At 43.6% G+C, this 13,632-nt stretch overlaps 1 long non-coding RNA gene across 3 annotated transcripts; it reads right to left on the bottom strand.

Annotated features, from left to right (window-relative positions):
- Positions 1 to 8,014: 8,014 nt before the first annotated feature.
- Positions 8,015 to 13,304, bottom strand: LOC143487728 (uncharacterized). 3 transcript variants are annotated; one of them, XR_013124341.1, is made up of 6 exons: positions 12,376 to 13,304; positions 9,316 to 12,163; positions 9,013 to 9,076; positions 8,737 to 8,842; positions 8,417 to 8,623; positions 8,015 to 8,297 (listed from the first exon to the last, which is right to left on the bottom strand). It is a non-coding gene; the product is annotated as an uncharacterized LOC143487728 (long non-coding RNA). The 3 variants fall into 3 exon arrangements; XR_013124342.1 differs by having other exon boundaries at positions 8,024 to 8,297; positions 9,316 to 9,636; positions 11,890 to 13,304; XR_013124340.1 differs by having other exon boundaries at positions 8,024 to 8,297; positions 9,316 to 13,304.
- Positions 13,305 to 13,632: the final 328 nt, after the last annotated feature.

Genomic DNA, 13,632 nt, shown 5'->3' with positions numbered 1-13,632 from the left:
CCTTATTCTTACTCCTCTACATTGATCACTTACTGACACACTCAGATACACCCACTTAACCACCACTAACATATATTCATACCCTAGACATTTTTTGGAATTGACTTATTAAAGATTACTTTGATACTTGAACCCTGTTGTTGTTCCCTTCTTATGTTGCGGCGTGTGGACGAGCCCAGGCCGTAACATAATTGGGGTTCTCGTCCGGGATTGTTTTCTAAGCAGGCAGTAGAACGGGATCGCATTCCGGGGCATTCAGGTGAGCTTCTGTTGGTCTTGCAATTAGTGTGTAGTCTCTGGTTAGACGTGCTTCAGCTGGGGTTTCCCTTCCAACGGAGCACTGTGTTTTTTTATTTTAGTTTGTTGTTTTGAGGGGTAATCCTGGTCTGGAGTTTTATACTCCTGTTGGGGGCACGCTTCGCGCAGTATATTGTATGCTGTAGCGAGTTCAGCGTTAACCAGCCGCCCCGAGGCCGGCAAGCCCTGGAAGACTAGTTAGATTAATTTACCGGAGAACTACATGGGGGAGTTTAGATGCGACCAACTGAGGTTTCGGCTGGATGTGTGGAGTGTTTTTGCCTGGCTTGTGGATGGTGAGTAGTCGGTAGTGTTTGTTTAGTATCTGTGTTAGTGGGTTCCCGCTTTGTTTAAAACGCGCCGATTTATTTTTTTTATGCGCGTTGTTTTGTAGTCTAATGGACGAATACGAGTTACATACGGACATGTAGATTACTTAAGCATGTGTAGAGGCTAATGTGGTTGCTATTGTGTTAGAGTAGAGGAGGTTTGCTTGCAGTTAAACGGTGGTAAATGCAGGCGTGAACTATAAATGTTGTTGGGAGGAGAGGTGAGCTAGTTATTTCAGTCTGTTTGGTTTGTATCCCGTTGTAGAAGTGCAACCTGCATGCGGTGGAAGAGGAGGATCATTGTAGCCTGTATTATGCTTTATTCTTATTAATTTTCCTCAAGTACATTCGGTTGTATGCTCCATTTGCTCTGGTTATTGAATGAGACACATTGATGATTTTTATATTGGGGTTGTGCCCATTTGAAAGGATAGGTGGCTTGCATTTAGTTAGTGTCTCTTGTGGGTTGTGTGTTTAGCTACTTGTGTTGCATAGATTACTATTAATGTTATGGCAACTTCCGAAGAGTTTATTGCTAACCCGTCCGAAGAGTCTTTATGGCGGTTAACTAAAGATCAGCTATGGAAGGTGGTTGAATATTTTGACTTAATAATCACGGCTCAGGAAGGAAAGTTAAAAGAAACACTTGTTCTGGCTATTAAGTCAGTTAGTCCAGAAAGCTGTCCTTAAAGAGACAGTAGGCTTATCTGGAGATGAAGAGTCAAGTCAACCACAGTATTCAGGTGAAAGCTGGGAGTCTGAGAAATGGAAGGCAGAAATAGAAGTTAGAGCTTTAAAAGTAAAAGAACTTGAAATAGAGAGGGACTTGGAGCTTCGTAGGCTTGAACAGCGCTTAGAGCTTCAACGCTTGGAGCATGAACGGGAGCGTCAGCAGCATGAGTTCACTATTAAAAAGCTTGAGCTTGAGGTAGCAATAAAGCGAGCCGAGTCTCCAACTGGTGCTACCCATTCTCCCTTAGTATCCACTTCTTCTGTGTTTGATGTTAGTAAGAACATCCGCCTTGTTCCACCCTTCTTAGAGAAGGATGTTGATAAATATTTTGCACACTTTGAGAGGGTGGCTACTACGTTAGATTGGCCTAGGGAAATGTGGCCACTTATGCTACAATGTGTACTTAGTGGTAAAGCACGGGAGGTTTTCTCTGCTTTGAGCAGTGATCAGGCTAAAGTATATGAGGTAGTGAAATCAACCATACTACATGCATATGAGCTAGTACCTGAAGCTTATCGCCAAAGGTTCAGGAATCTTAAGAAATCAGATTCGTTGACCTTTGTTGAGCTTGCTAGGGAGAAACAGGGCTTGTTTGATAGATGGTGTACAGCACGAAAGGCTGACTCTAGGGAGGAATTAAGACAGCTGGTTCTCTTGGAGGACTTTATGAATTGTATCCCTGAATCTGTTGCTGTTTATTTAAATGAACAGGAAGTAAAGGACTTGGACGAAGCTGCTGCTCTGGCAGATAAGTATGTGCTAACACACAAACGGGTTCCTGATATCCACAGAGGTAGTTATCAGGGCAGATTGAGAGATTTTACTAGAAGTAGACCACATCCACCTGGTGGGGAGAATTCTCCACGACCATCTTTCTCTTCTAGTAATATTAGCCACACTCTTGCTGGTAAGTCCGACGTGAGATGTTTCTATTGTAAGAAGTTGGGACACAAGGTGACAAACTGCGCAGTTCTCATCAACAAGGGGAAAATGACTAAATCTGTGGGGTTGATTTCGTCTTGTGACTGTAGTTTGCTACCCTTAGGTAATGTGGGGAAGGTTGTTGGGTCTACTTTGACTGGAGTTGGTGACAAGGGTGATACTGATTACACCCCTTTTATGACCGAAGGCTTTGTGTCTTTATTAGGACAACAACAGCGTGTGCCAGTTTGTGTACTACGAGATACAGGGGCTGCTCAGTCATTTTTGTTAGCTGGGGTTTTGCCACTCTCTCACCAAACAGCCACAGGAACTCATGTTTTGGTAAGGGGTATTGAAATGACATCGCTTCAGGTACCCCTCCATAAGATCCATCTAGACTCTAAACTCGTTTCTGGTGACGTTGTAGTTGGAGTGCGGCCGTCACTCCCCGTGGCTGGAGTTTCTTTTATTTTGGGTAATGATTTAGCTGGGGGAAAGGTGTGGGGCAGTACTGAGGTAGTCTCACTGCCTATTGTAGGGTCTGCACCTGAGCTGTTACAACCACCTGACCAGTGTTCACGAAAATATCCTTACGTTTTCCCTTCGTGTGCTGTGACTCGTGCTATGGCTAGGCGTGGGGGTCTTGGTGCGGATGTATCTTTAGAGGACACTTTTGTTGCTAGACCAGAAACAGTAGACTGGAGTCCCTCACAGTTACCTGTAGCTGAGATACTACCTACTGTTGACAGTCCTGTAGAAGGCAGTAAAGGTTCCGAACTGCCGGATAAGTCCAGTGTGGATCCTCTGGTGGCAGAAGGGAGCAAGGACCGGCTTCTGTTAGCAGGGGTGGGTTCTGAAGGAATGGACAGTTCTTTGTCTGATCTATTTGAGGTGTCTCGGGAAGAGCTGATCAGAGAACAGTTAGCTGATTCCACCCTTCAATCCTTGTTTGCTTTAGCCGCAACAAGAGATGAAGCATGTGACTCAACACCAGGATATTATTTGCAAGATGGGTTGTTGTGTAGACGATGGACTTTCCGGTGTGACACATTTACCAACACGGTGTTACAGGTAGTAGTACCCTGTAAATTCAGGAAAGCCATCTTGGAGCTAGCTCATAATGGTATGGCTGGACACACAGGGGTTAGGAAGACGTACGATAGAATAACACGCAGGTTCTTTTGGCCCAAGCTAAAGCGGGACGTGTCCGTTTTTGTTAGAACGTGTCATGTCTGCCAATTAACTGGCAAGCCTAACCAGAAGGTTCCTGTGGCTCCATTATGTCCGATCCCAGTTGTCTCTAGTCCCTTTGAGCATCTGCTTGTTGACTGTGTGGGACCACTGCCTCAATCCAAGAGTGGGCGGTCGTATCTGTTGACTGTAATGTGCCAGTCTACGCGTTATCCTGCAGCTTACCCTCTCAGATCGATTACAGCAAAATCTGTGCTTAAAGCACTCATTAGTTTTATATCTATTTTTGGCATTCCCAAAGTTATTCAAAGTGATCAAGGCTCTAATTTCATGTCAAGACAGTTCGCTAGGGCTTTAAGTCAGCTAAAAACCAAACATAATATTTCAAGTGCTTATCATCCTCAAAGTCAGGGTGCCATGGAACGCTTCCACCAGACCCTGAAATCTCTCCTAAGATCTTATTGCGTTGAGCTTGGGGCTGATTGGGAGGAAGGTTTACCTTGGTTACTCTTAGCTATTAGGGAGGTTGTACAAGAGAGCACTGGTTTTAGCCCTAATGAACTTGTCTTTGGACATACAGTGAGGGGGCCAACAGTTGTTTTAGCTGATGAGTGGAGTGCTACAGAGGTTCCAGTTAATGTCGTGGATTATGTTTCTGGTTTCAGGTATCGTCTGTATGAGGCTAGAGCGGCTGCCAGGCGCAGGTTGGGGAAGGTACAGTCTAAAATGCAGACTTTATTTAACTGTAAAGCGGAACATCGGCAGTTTAAACTTGGTGACCAGGTGTTGGCGCTGTTACCATTGCCGACCAGTCCATTTCAGGCTAAGTTTAGTGGGCCTTATGAAATCATTAAGTGTCTTCCTGATTATAATTATTTGCTGAGTACTCCTGATCGGCGTAAAAAGGGGCAAGTTTGTCACATCAATCTCTTAAAGCCTTACTTTCCATCTGTTTTGCCAGCATCTGGTGGATTGGCTCCTGTTGTGCCTAAGGGCTCTAAGGAGGGTGAGCCCGCTGTGGTGAGGGATTGCTGTTTGAGTATTGTCAGTAAAGAATTGGATGAAGGTGTTGGTGGACCACCCTATGAAATTGTGGTCGGGCGCCTTCAGAACTCTGAGGTTCTGGCAGATTTGTCTCGGTATCTTTCCCATCTCTCTAATGAGGAGAAGGATGATATTGTTGGCCTCATTAGTGAATTTCCATCTCTCTTTCCCGATATCCCAACTCGTACCTCGCTGGTTGAGCACGATATTGATGTGGCTGGGGCATCCCCCATTAAACAACATGCCTACCGTGTAAACCCAAGGAAGAGGGAGTTGTTGTGTAGGGAAGTGGAGTACTTGTTGACTAATAATCTTGCTGAGCCCAGTTTTAGTGCCTGGAGCTCTCCTTGTCTACTTGTTGATAAACCGGATGGTACATATCGCTTCTGCACTGACTATCGAAAATTAAATGCTGTTACAAAACCAGACTGTTTCCCTTTACCCAGGTGTGATGATTGTGTGGACCGTGTAGGATCTGAGACGTATGTCAGCAAGTTTGACCTTTTAAAGGGGTACTGGCAAGTTCCTTTGACTGCTAGGGCAAAAGAACTCACTGCCTTTGTAACACCTGACAATTTCCTGCAGTACCAAGTGATGCCTTTTGGGGTCAGAAATGCCCCATCAACTTTTCAAAGGCTTGTTAATCGTGTTTTAGCGGGTATGAGAGGGTGTGATGCTTACCTGGATGATCTGGTGATCTATAGCACCACCTGGAGTGATCATGTGAGTAAGATAAGAGAACTGTTTACCCGTCTTTCGGAAGCCAATCTGACAATTAATTTAGCTAAATGTGAGTTTGGGAAGGCCAGAGTTACATATCTGGGTAAGGTTGTTGGAGGTGGACAGGTTCGGCCTGTCGAGGCAAAGGTTGAGGCCATCTGTAATTTCCCGGTGCCAAGAAACCGTCGGGAACTCCGGAGGTTTTTGGGAATGGCTGGTTATTACAGGGCTTTTTGTAAGAACTTTGCTTCTGTGGTTGCGCCTTTAACTAACCTTCTCAGTCCTAAAGCTCAGTTTCAGTGGTCTAGTAATTGTCAGGAAGCCTTTGATAATGCAAAATGTCTTTTAGCTACTGCTCCGGTGTTGCAGGCCCCAAACTTTAACTCTCCCTTTTGTTTGGCTGTAGATGCCAGTGAGCATGGTGCTGGTGCTGTGTTGATGCAGAGTGACTTGGGTGGGGTAGAGCATCCAGTATGCTACTACTCTAAGAAATTTAATAGTCACCAAAGAGCTTACTCCACTGTGGAACGTGAGGCTCTTGCCCTGATTCTTGCTGTGCAACATTTTGAAGTTTATTTGGGGTCTTCATTGGTCCCCATAACTGTTTACACTGATCACAACCCACTGGTTTTTATTGATAAAATGAGAAACCAGAATCAACGCATCATGCGGTGGAGTTTAATTCTCCAGCGTTACCCACTCCTAATTCAGCACATCAGGGGTAGGGATAACGTAATAGCTGATGCATTGTCTCGAGTTTAGGAATTGTTTGTTTTTGTGTTTTTCTCTTGGACATATTTTCTTTCTCCTAGGCGCCAGGATTAAGGAAGATGTGTTTCTGAAGGGAACACACGTGGTCTTTTCTTTAGGATTTTGTTGAGCTTGGCTTGTACCAACCCTCTTTTAGGGAGGGAGGTGTTACGACCCCATGGGTCCCCTTCAGGTTCTAGACTGTCAGTGCACGGGCAGGGCTGGGTCTGATTGGTCTAATTAGATAATTGAGTACACCTTGGTGGTACTGTTTATAAGCTGGGGCTTTTTCTTTCCTGGGGGGGGGGGCATTTATTTTCTTTGTTTGGGCACGTTGTTGGGCTGCTTGATTTCTCCTTCTCTCCCTCTCCTACTTTTATCCAACCTTATTCTTACTCCTCTACATTGATCACTTACTGACACACTCAGATACACCCACTTAACCACCACTAACATATATTCATACCCTAGACATTTTTTGGAATTGACTTATTAAAGATTACTTTGATACTTGAACCCTGTTGTTGTTCCCTTCTTATGTTGCGGCGTGTGGACGAGCCCAGGCCGTAACAAATGCCACTAGTGATGTGTCGGTCGCGAACGAACCGGTTCAAAGAGCCGGCTCTTTTAAGTGAACGACGAGAGCTGGTTCCCCTCTAAGACCGAGCCGGTTCCCCTCTACATTCAGCAGCAAAATTAATTTTTCCAATACTCACTTTATTGGAAGTGCATTTTTAACAGTAACAATGTATTGAAACAGGTTCGGTAACCGAGGCAGAAACTGCTTAATCCAAAAATCCCGAGGAGGGAAACTTTATTGATAACGCAACGCTGGCGCGCTCAGGCCCCGCCCCCCCCAGTGTCACTTAAAGGGCCAGACTCCTTGAGTGGCCAAGTGTCCGTTAGTGAATTCACCGTGAGGAGTAGTAGTCGCTACAGTATCTCCTGACATTACGTTTTTGTAGCTGCGTGGTATTATTTGTACATTTATTTGTAAACGTAATACAAGCGAACTGTTCAGTCAAACAGCTACTTGTTGTGAAACGAAATACCATTACAATTTAAAGCATTTTATAGTAGACTACGTTAGTCAAAATTCCAGAACTTGCAACACAAAGCAACATTAAAGTTCGTCAGGTAAATGTTCCTTCCCCTGTTTTGAGGGGTGTTTCTTTATACATATCGTTACGGGAGGACACTGCAAAGAATGTCTTGTAAAACGTGCTCGCGCTCTCACAGGGTCACGCACAGCGTGCGGAGTCGAGCGCTACGGTCAGACGCAAAAGTAGAATTGAGACAAGAAGAAAGCAAAATATATATATTTACTAGGGAAAATAAAAATAGTAACGCACAGTTATTTGGATAAGTAACTTTAATCTGATTACTGCACTGGAAATAGTAGCCCAACCCCCCCCCCCCGTCAACAAAGTACGTTCGCCACCCCCCCTAATAACGAGCCATTTGGGAGCCGAAAGAGCCGACTCTTTATGAGGAGCTGAGCCAAAAGAACCGGCTCCCTAAAAAGAGCCGAAATTCCCATCACTAAATGCCACGCAAGAACAGAGTGCTACGTAACAACACTACCCGGTTAGCCGGAATAGCTTAGAGTCTCGCTCTCCAGCGCCTGTGCGTCCGCCCCCTGGTTGTACTCCCCCCCCCCCCCCCCCCCCCCACACGTTACATAGAGTTTCTGAATCTGATCTAATGGAGCCTGATGGTGTTACTCCATCTGTTTCTTGGTATGGTAGTGTGCTACCAACACTTCATTGAAAATTGTTCTGTGCCTGCCAAGCCACTGTTCTTACTTACCTCTGGCAGCAAGAAACCTCGTAGAGCAAAAGGGAAGAAACCAGTGAAGACTGTAAGGAAGCTTCACCCTAGTGATCCAGGTGTTAAGTGGCATTACAGAGATACACAGTTAAAGCAGAAGTAAATGAAGTTACACACAAAAGCCTCCAAAATTCAGAAAACTAAATTACAAATGAGTAAATTAAGCTTCAGGAATTATTGTTCAAGAATGACAGGACAACTCATCTTGTGCATAGATGAACGTATTTTTCTATTAATCATAATTTGTGAGGTTAATACAAGTTTAGCAACCTTGCTTGCCTGTTCCTCAGCAAGCAGAACGGGGTATCACAGCTTAAAACATGCTTGAAACATTCCAGCAAATTCTGTTTTCCTTGAATCCTTTCTTGTTTTTCTGGTAAATCACACCATCATTTCCTTTGTTTGCCCGTGCCAGTTCCAAACTGGTAATTTAAATCATACAGATGATCGTTCACATCTTCTCCCAACATTGATCCCTGAACCTGAAAAAGGAAATAAATATTAATTTACAAACAACTTATAGAACATTTAATAGAACATTTATTTGTCTATTGTTAAACAATAAAGGCTAAAGAAAGTGTTCTTATACAGCAGCACATACCTGTGTAGACACACCTTGACCTTCTCTGTACCTCAGATCTGAAGCTGCCTTTTCACAGTTCCCCGATCTTGGCCTCAGCATCTTCCAGAATCTTTTCAGGGGATTGAGGACTTTTCTCGTCATCTTGATTATTACAGACATAGTACCCACGTGTGGCCACATCCTTGATGGGCTCCTTTTTGTAAATACCATCAGTGTTTGAAACTCCTTGAGGGGCAGAAATCATTATAAATCAGGAAGAGGAACCGTCAAGATGCATCTATGACAAACACTGAGACAGACGTATAGCTGGAACAAAAATGTAGCATTTGGATATTTACCTTTGCTCTCAGGTCCAAAATGAATCACACTGTGTTCTCCATCACTGACTCCATAGTGGGTGTACGGTCCTCAGGGGAAGGCAACCATGTCCCCCTTTTCAGGTTTCTATGATATTTTTGTACACAATATAATGCATTCAGACTCAAATGTCTCAAACAGTAACAGTGTAATCTCAAAACCAGCAAACACATACCATTTAGTAGACAGTAAAAAAATGAAATGCAATAAGATTAAAACAAGGAATTTTGTTTTAATATTGGAACAAGTGTACACACAGTTTCATCTCCCATCCTGCCTCTTCAAGACTGGCTTGATGTAGAATAGTGTGCTTCAAATGAACTAGAATAAAATATATTCCAGTGTGAATTAGTCACATAAGAATACATTTTAGAAATAATAAGAGTGCATCTGTGTTTGTGTGTTGCATTATGTTCAAACTGAAGTACCTATTAAAATAGCCATCCAAGTTTACATTAAAAAGTTTACTTAAAAAAAGTTTTATTTTAAAGAATATTCTTTATCTACACTTTTATTACAAAGTGTATTTAGCCTACAATGTAAACAAGCAGACGACTTACCAAACGTAGAGACAGCGGAGAAAATAACGTGTTAAGTGAGGAAGTGTGAGTAGGTTGAATCTGAGAGGCGGTGATCTTTTATCCCGGTTCATATCGGCTGGAGCGCCGGTGGGCGTGAATAAGGGCAGAAGATGTCGGTCATTTTCCACAGTAGTAAATTACACAATTACTCAGTCAAACGTCAGCCAGAGTTCTTTATCCATCATTATTTTCCGCAGCCAACAGATCTGATGTTTCTTCGTGCTGGGCAGCGCAGTGTTGTCCCTCCTGTTCCGTCCGATTAAAGCCGAAAATAAGACGCTTGGTGTTTGGAGGAATTGTCTGACACATAAAACAGATTAAACACACATGGTAACGCTGAGTGTGTATAGTTAGAGGACCCAAAGAGTCGGTAACGATTTGTAAAAATTAGCTAGAAGTGTTGTAACGTGTGAGAACTGGGTATGGTTACACTGCTAACATAACTATGATATATTTTTAAATGTATTATTTTGCTGTATTTATTCGGTGGATCAGCATTTGGAGGGTGAGCTATCAAAAGTTAGTAGCAGTGAAACAGCTTTGGCAGGTAACAGTGCAGTGGAAGACCAGAGATGCAGCAGCTACTGAAGTGGCTGAGGATGTGAGAGTGAGACAGGCAGCAGGATGTGAGAGTGAGACAGGCAGCAGGATGTGAGGTAGCCCAGCCAAACTCTATACTTGACAGTCACCTTGGATTTTTCATAGATGCAACAAAATCTATTGAGGAAATAGCATAGGCTGTGTGTCAGATGTCTGATGACCAAAAGTACAATTTGCTGAAAAACCATGTCAGACCTTCGAAAATTTTCATTTTCCCAACTACATTCATTGGTGGGTGCAACAGGACATTCAGGTATGACTGGTTTGAGGAGCATGGATAGTGGCTGGTTTACAGCATAACTCAACAGTTAGCCAAAATACTAAAATCTGAATATTAAAAAACTTTATTTTTTTTAAATGGTCTATATTTTTAATTTAATTTGCAGTTTTGGAGTTCTACCTTGTCACTATAAAGGGCCTAACTGTTGAGTTCAATGTTGTTTGTGTACACTGTAGAGCCAGAAAAGAGCTTTCAAACAGCATCAAAACCATCTGTTTATCATTTAAATTGACATAATCAAGGTTGAATGTGTAGTGCCCTACCCTCTTACTTAAAACGTACGTAGGAACGTTTGAGTAACACTTACATTTATATCAAATTTATGTTAACAGTGGGGAGCAACAGACGAACAAATAAGGACAGCAAAAACAGACTCACAACAAACTTATAATGAATAAAATATGTCTAAATTAAAAGGTTTGACGTGTGCTCGTGTATTTAGGGGGCATTGGAGTAGAGAGGCAAATGAAGTCCACTTTTGGGGGAAAAAGATCCCCCCCATCACAATGCTGGCTACGGGCCTTATATATATATGAGCAAGAAATAAATATACAATTAAATAAGCCCTTAAAGCCCTTCTTTGAGAACATGTGTGTCCATGTGTGAGTGACACAAGACAAACAAATATAAGAACTGAACAATTAACAGGAATCTGCAACTTTAGACATTTCAGTAAACTATTCTGCATTGCATTTGCAAAAGACCAAACTGGCCAAAAGTCTGTCTGTCATTTGTGCACGATGAGACCGTAGAATTATGCCCCCATAGCTGAAAACTCGCTCCAATTTTGTCAATAAATTTTTTTTCTAGATGTCTTCAAATACACAATCCATGCTGAGATAGAACTGGATATTATGATGGTGACAGAGAGAGGCTCTCTTCCCTGAGTTCAGATACAGAACCTGCTTTCTGAAACAGACCCCCCCCCCCTCACTATCCACAGGCAATCATGACCTAACACGCTGCACAATAATCGTGGATGCACTTAAAGGACTGGATTTATATAGCATGACTAGGCTTGTCACGATACTAAGAATTACAACTTCGATACGATACTTAAAAAAATATTGAAGTTCGATACCATTTTCGATACCAAAGTCAGATACTGTGCTAATTTCCGTTTTAAAGCCTTTTTATTTTTTTCTAAACAAACAAATGAATGTTGCTTTGTGTTTGAAAATGCTTGAAATTGTAACTACATTTCACAACAAATAGCTGTCTGACTGATCAGTTCTCTTGTATGACGTTAACAAATACAAGCCTCTTGTAATTCCAGGATGTAATGTATTGAACAGGCAGAGAGGGATCCAAATGCGGAAGAACACCGCTTTTATTGAAATGAGACGCTGGTACAAACACAGGCAGGTGTATCACGAGCACTATGACTAGTAGCAACTGCGTTCTCTTGGTGTGGTCAGGACGGTCCAGGGTCATACCGAGGGAGCAGAAGTCAGGAGGTACAGAGGAACTAGGCAGGAGACAAGGTCGGGGACGTAAGCGAGGGTCGGAACACAGGAAAGCAGACAGGTAATAGAAAGGCTTGGTACGCGGCATGAGTCGGCAATACTTCGCGACTAGGAAGTGGAATGTGGGCGTATAAGTAGAGATATAGGGGGTGTGGTGATGAGTGTCAGGTGAGGCTGATTAGGTGGAGATCAGGTGGCCTTCCTTACAGTACCCCCCCTCAAAGGAGCGGCTCCTGACGCTCTACGACGAGCCGGGGGTCTACCGCGGCGCCTGGGAGCGGGAAAGTTGGGGTGCGCTGCGTGGAAATCTGCTATCATGGCAGGGCAGAGGACATCCCTCGCCGGAATCCAGGCCCGCTCCTCGGGGCCATATCCTTCCCAGTCCACGAGGTACTGGAGCCCGTTCCTTCGGCGCCGAGACTCCAGAAGCTCTCGGACGATGTATGCTGGTCGACCGTCGATTTCCAGGGGATCCGGAGGGCTAGTGGGCACAGGGGGAGTGGTGAACGGACTATAGTGAACTGGCTTAAGGAGAGAGACATGGAAGACAGGATTGACACGATAATGAGCAGGCATAAGGAGCTTATACGAGACAGCGTTGACTCTGCTGAGTATCTTGAATGGCCCGATGTACCGTGGGCTAAGCTTTTTACTACGCTGTTTCAAATGCAGGTTTTGTGTCGATAGCCATACCCTCTGTCCCGGATGATAGATTAGAGCAGGAAGACGACGGCGATCCGCGTTGAGCCGGCGTGTGTGCAGGGCGCGGCATAAATGGACATGTGCCATCTCCCAGGTGCGGGCACTGCACTTGAGCAGATAACGTGAAGACGTTAAGATTGGGCGTTTTGAAAATAAACCACCATTAAATAATGTGATAAAAAAGCGAATAATTTCGAGTATATGTATAAATATTTAACTTAACTTATCCCAACAAACATCCGACGTCAGAAAGACGTTAAAATCATGTCTGTATCACGTCGGTCAGTCCAGACCCATTTTGCATGTCTGGTGGACGTTTAAAACTGGTTCAAAATCTGACAGTGTGACTAGGACCTTAACCTTAACTTAACATGGACATCTATGACGAGTTTTCTATCTGAACGTCTGACTAGGACCTTTATTGGATGTCAGTGAACGTGCAAAAACTGAAACTGAATGACAGTAATAGACGTCAAAAGACGTTTAAAAAAGACGTCGCAAAAACTTTCATTCTGGCTTTTCAGTGGACGTCTTTTGAACATCTGACATAGTGTCTTTGCTCGTGCTGGGAAATATTGAAATGGATCTTGAAAGTGACATACAAGTGTTTGAATTCCACAAGGTGTATGAACCCTGCAAACATGACTTTGTTCATCGCGCTGAAGCGCGGCGCACGCGAGGTCGTGCACCTCTCGAATTTTGTAACTTTGGGCGCGCCGCGCTTCAACGCAATGAACAACGCCATGTTTGCAGGGTTCATACACCTTTATAAGGTGGATGTAACGTGCAAGATCTAGGAGAAGGACACAGATGCTGCTGAGAGTCAGATTTATTGGTAGGAGTTTCCTCCCGTCTCCTAACACGGACTAGTTACCTAACACCTCTCAGACACGACAAGGAATACAAAAATACGAACGAGTTATTACACAAACAGTAAACAAACAAACGCATTCAAAAATGACAATACAATAAACCGGACTAACGCAAAACAGACCTGGCGAAATCAACTAACTTCACTAACGAACCATCAGGAAACAATAATGCGTTGACTCATTAAAGAGTACAAAACCAAACATAGTGTAATGAACCCCCTTTTATCCTTCTCTCTATGTAGCTAGTTACGTAATATTCCCGCTTACTGCCACTAGAGGGCTCTAAGCCACTGGATCATTTAAATAGCTGCCACCACCTTTTTTCCTCTGGTATGGTCCGGACGAGCCTGATAAACCTTCCCCCCTGTCCGAACTA

The sequence above is a fragment of the Brachyhypopomus gauderio genome, unplaced genomic scaffold, assembly GCF_052324685.1.
Source record: "Brachyhypopomus gauderio isolate BG-103 unplaced genomic scaffold, BGAUD_0.2 sc49, whole genome shotgun sequence".
In the NCBI taxonomy this organism is placed as follows: domain Eukaryota; kingdom Metazoa; phylum Chordata; class Actinopteri; order Gymnotiformes; family Hypopomidae; genus Brachyhypopomus; species Brachyhypopomus gauderio.
Note: the sequence above shows the minus strand (reverse complement) of the source record. Positions and strands in the feature narration are given on the sequence as shown.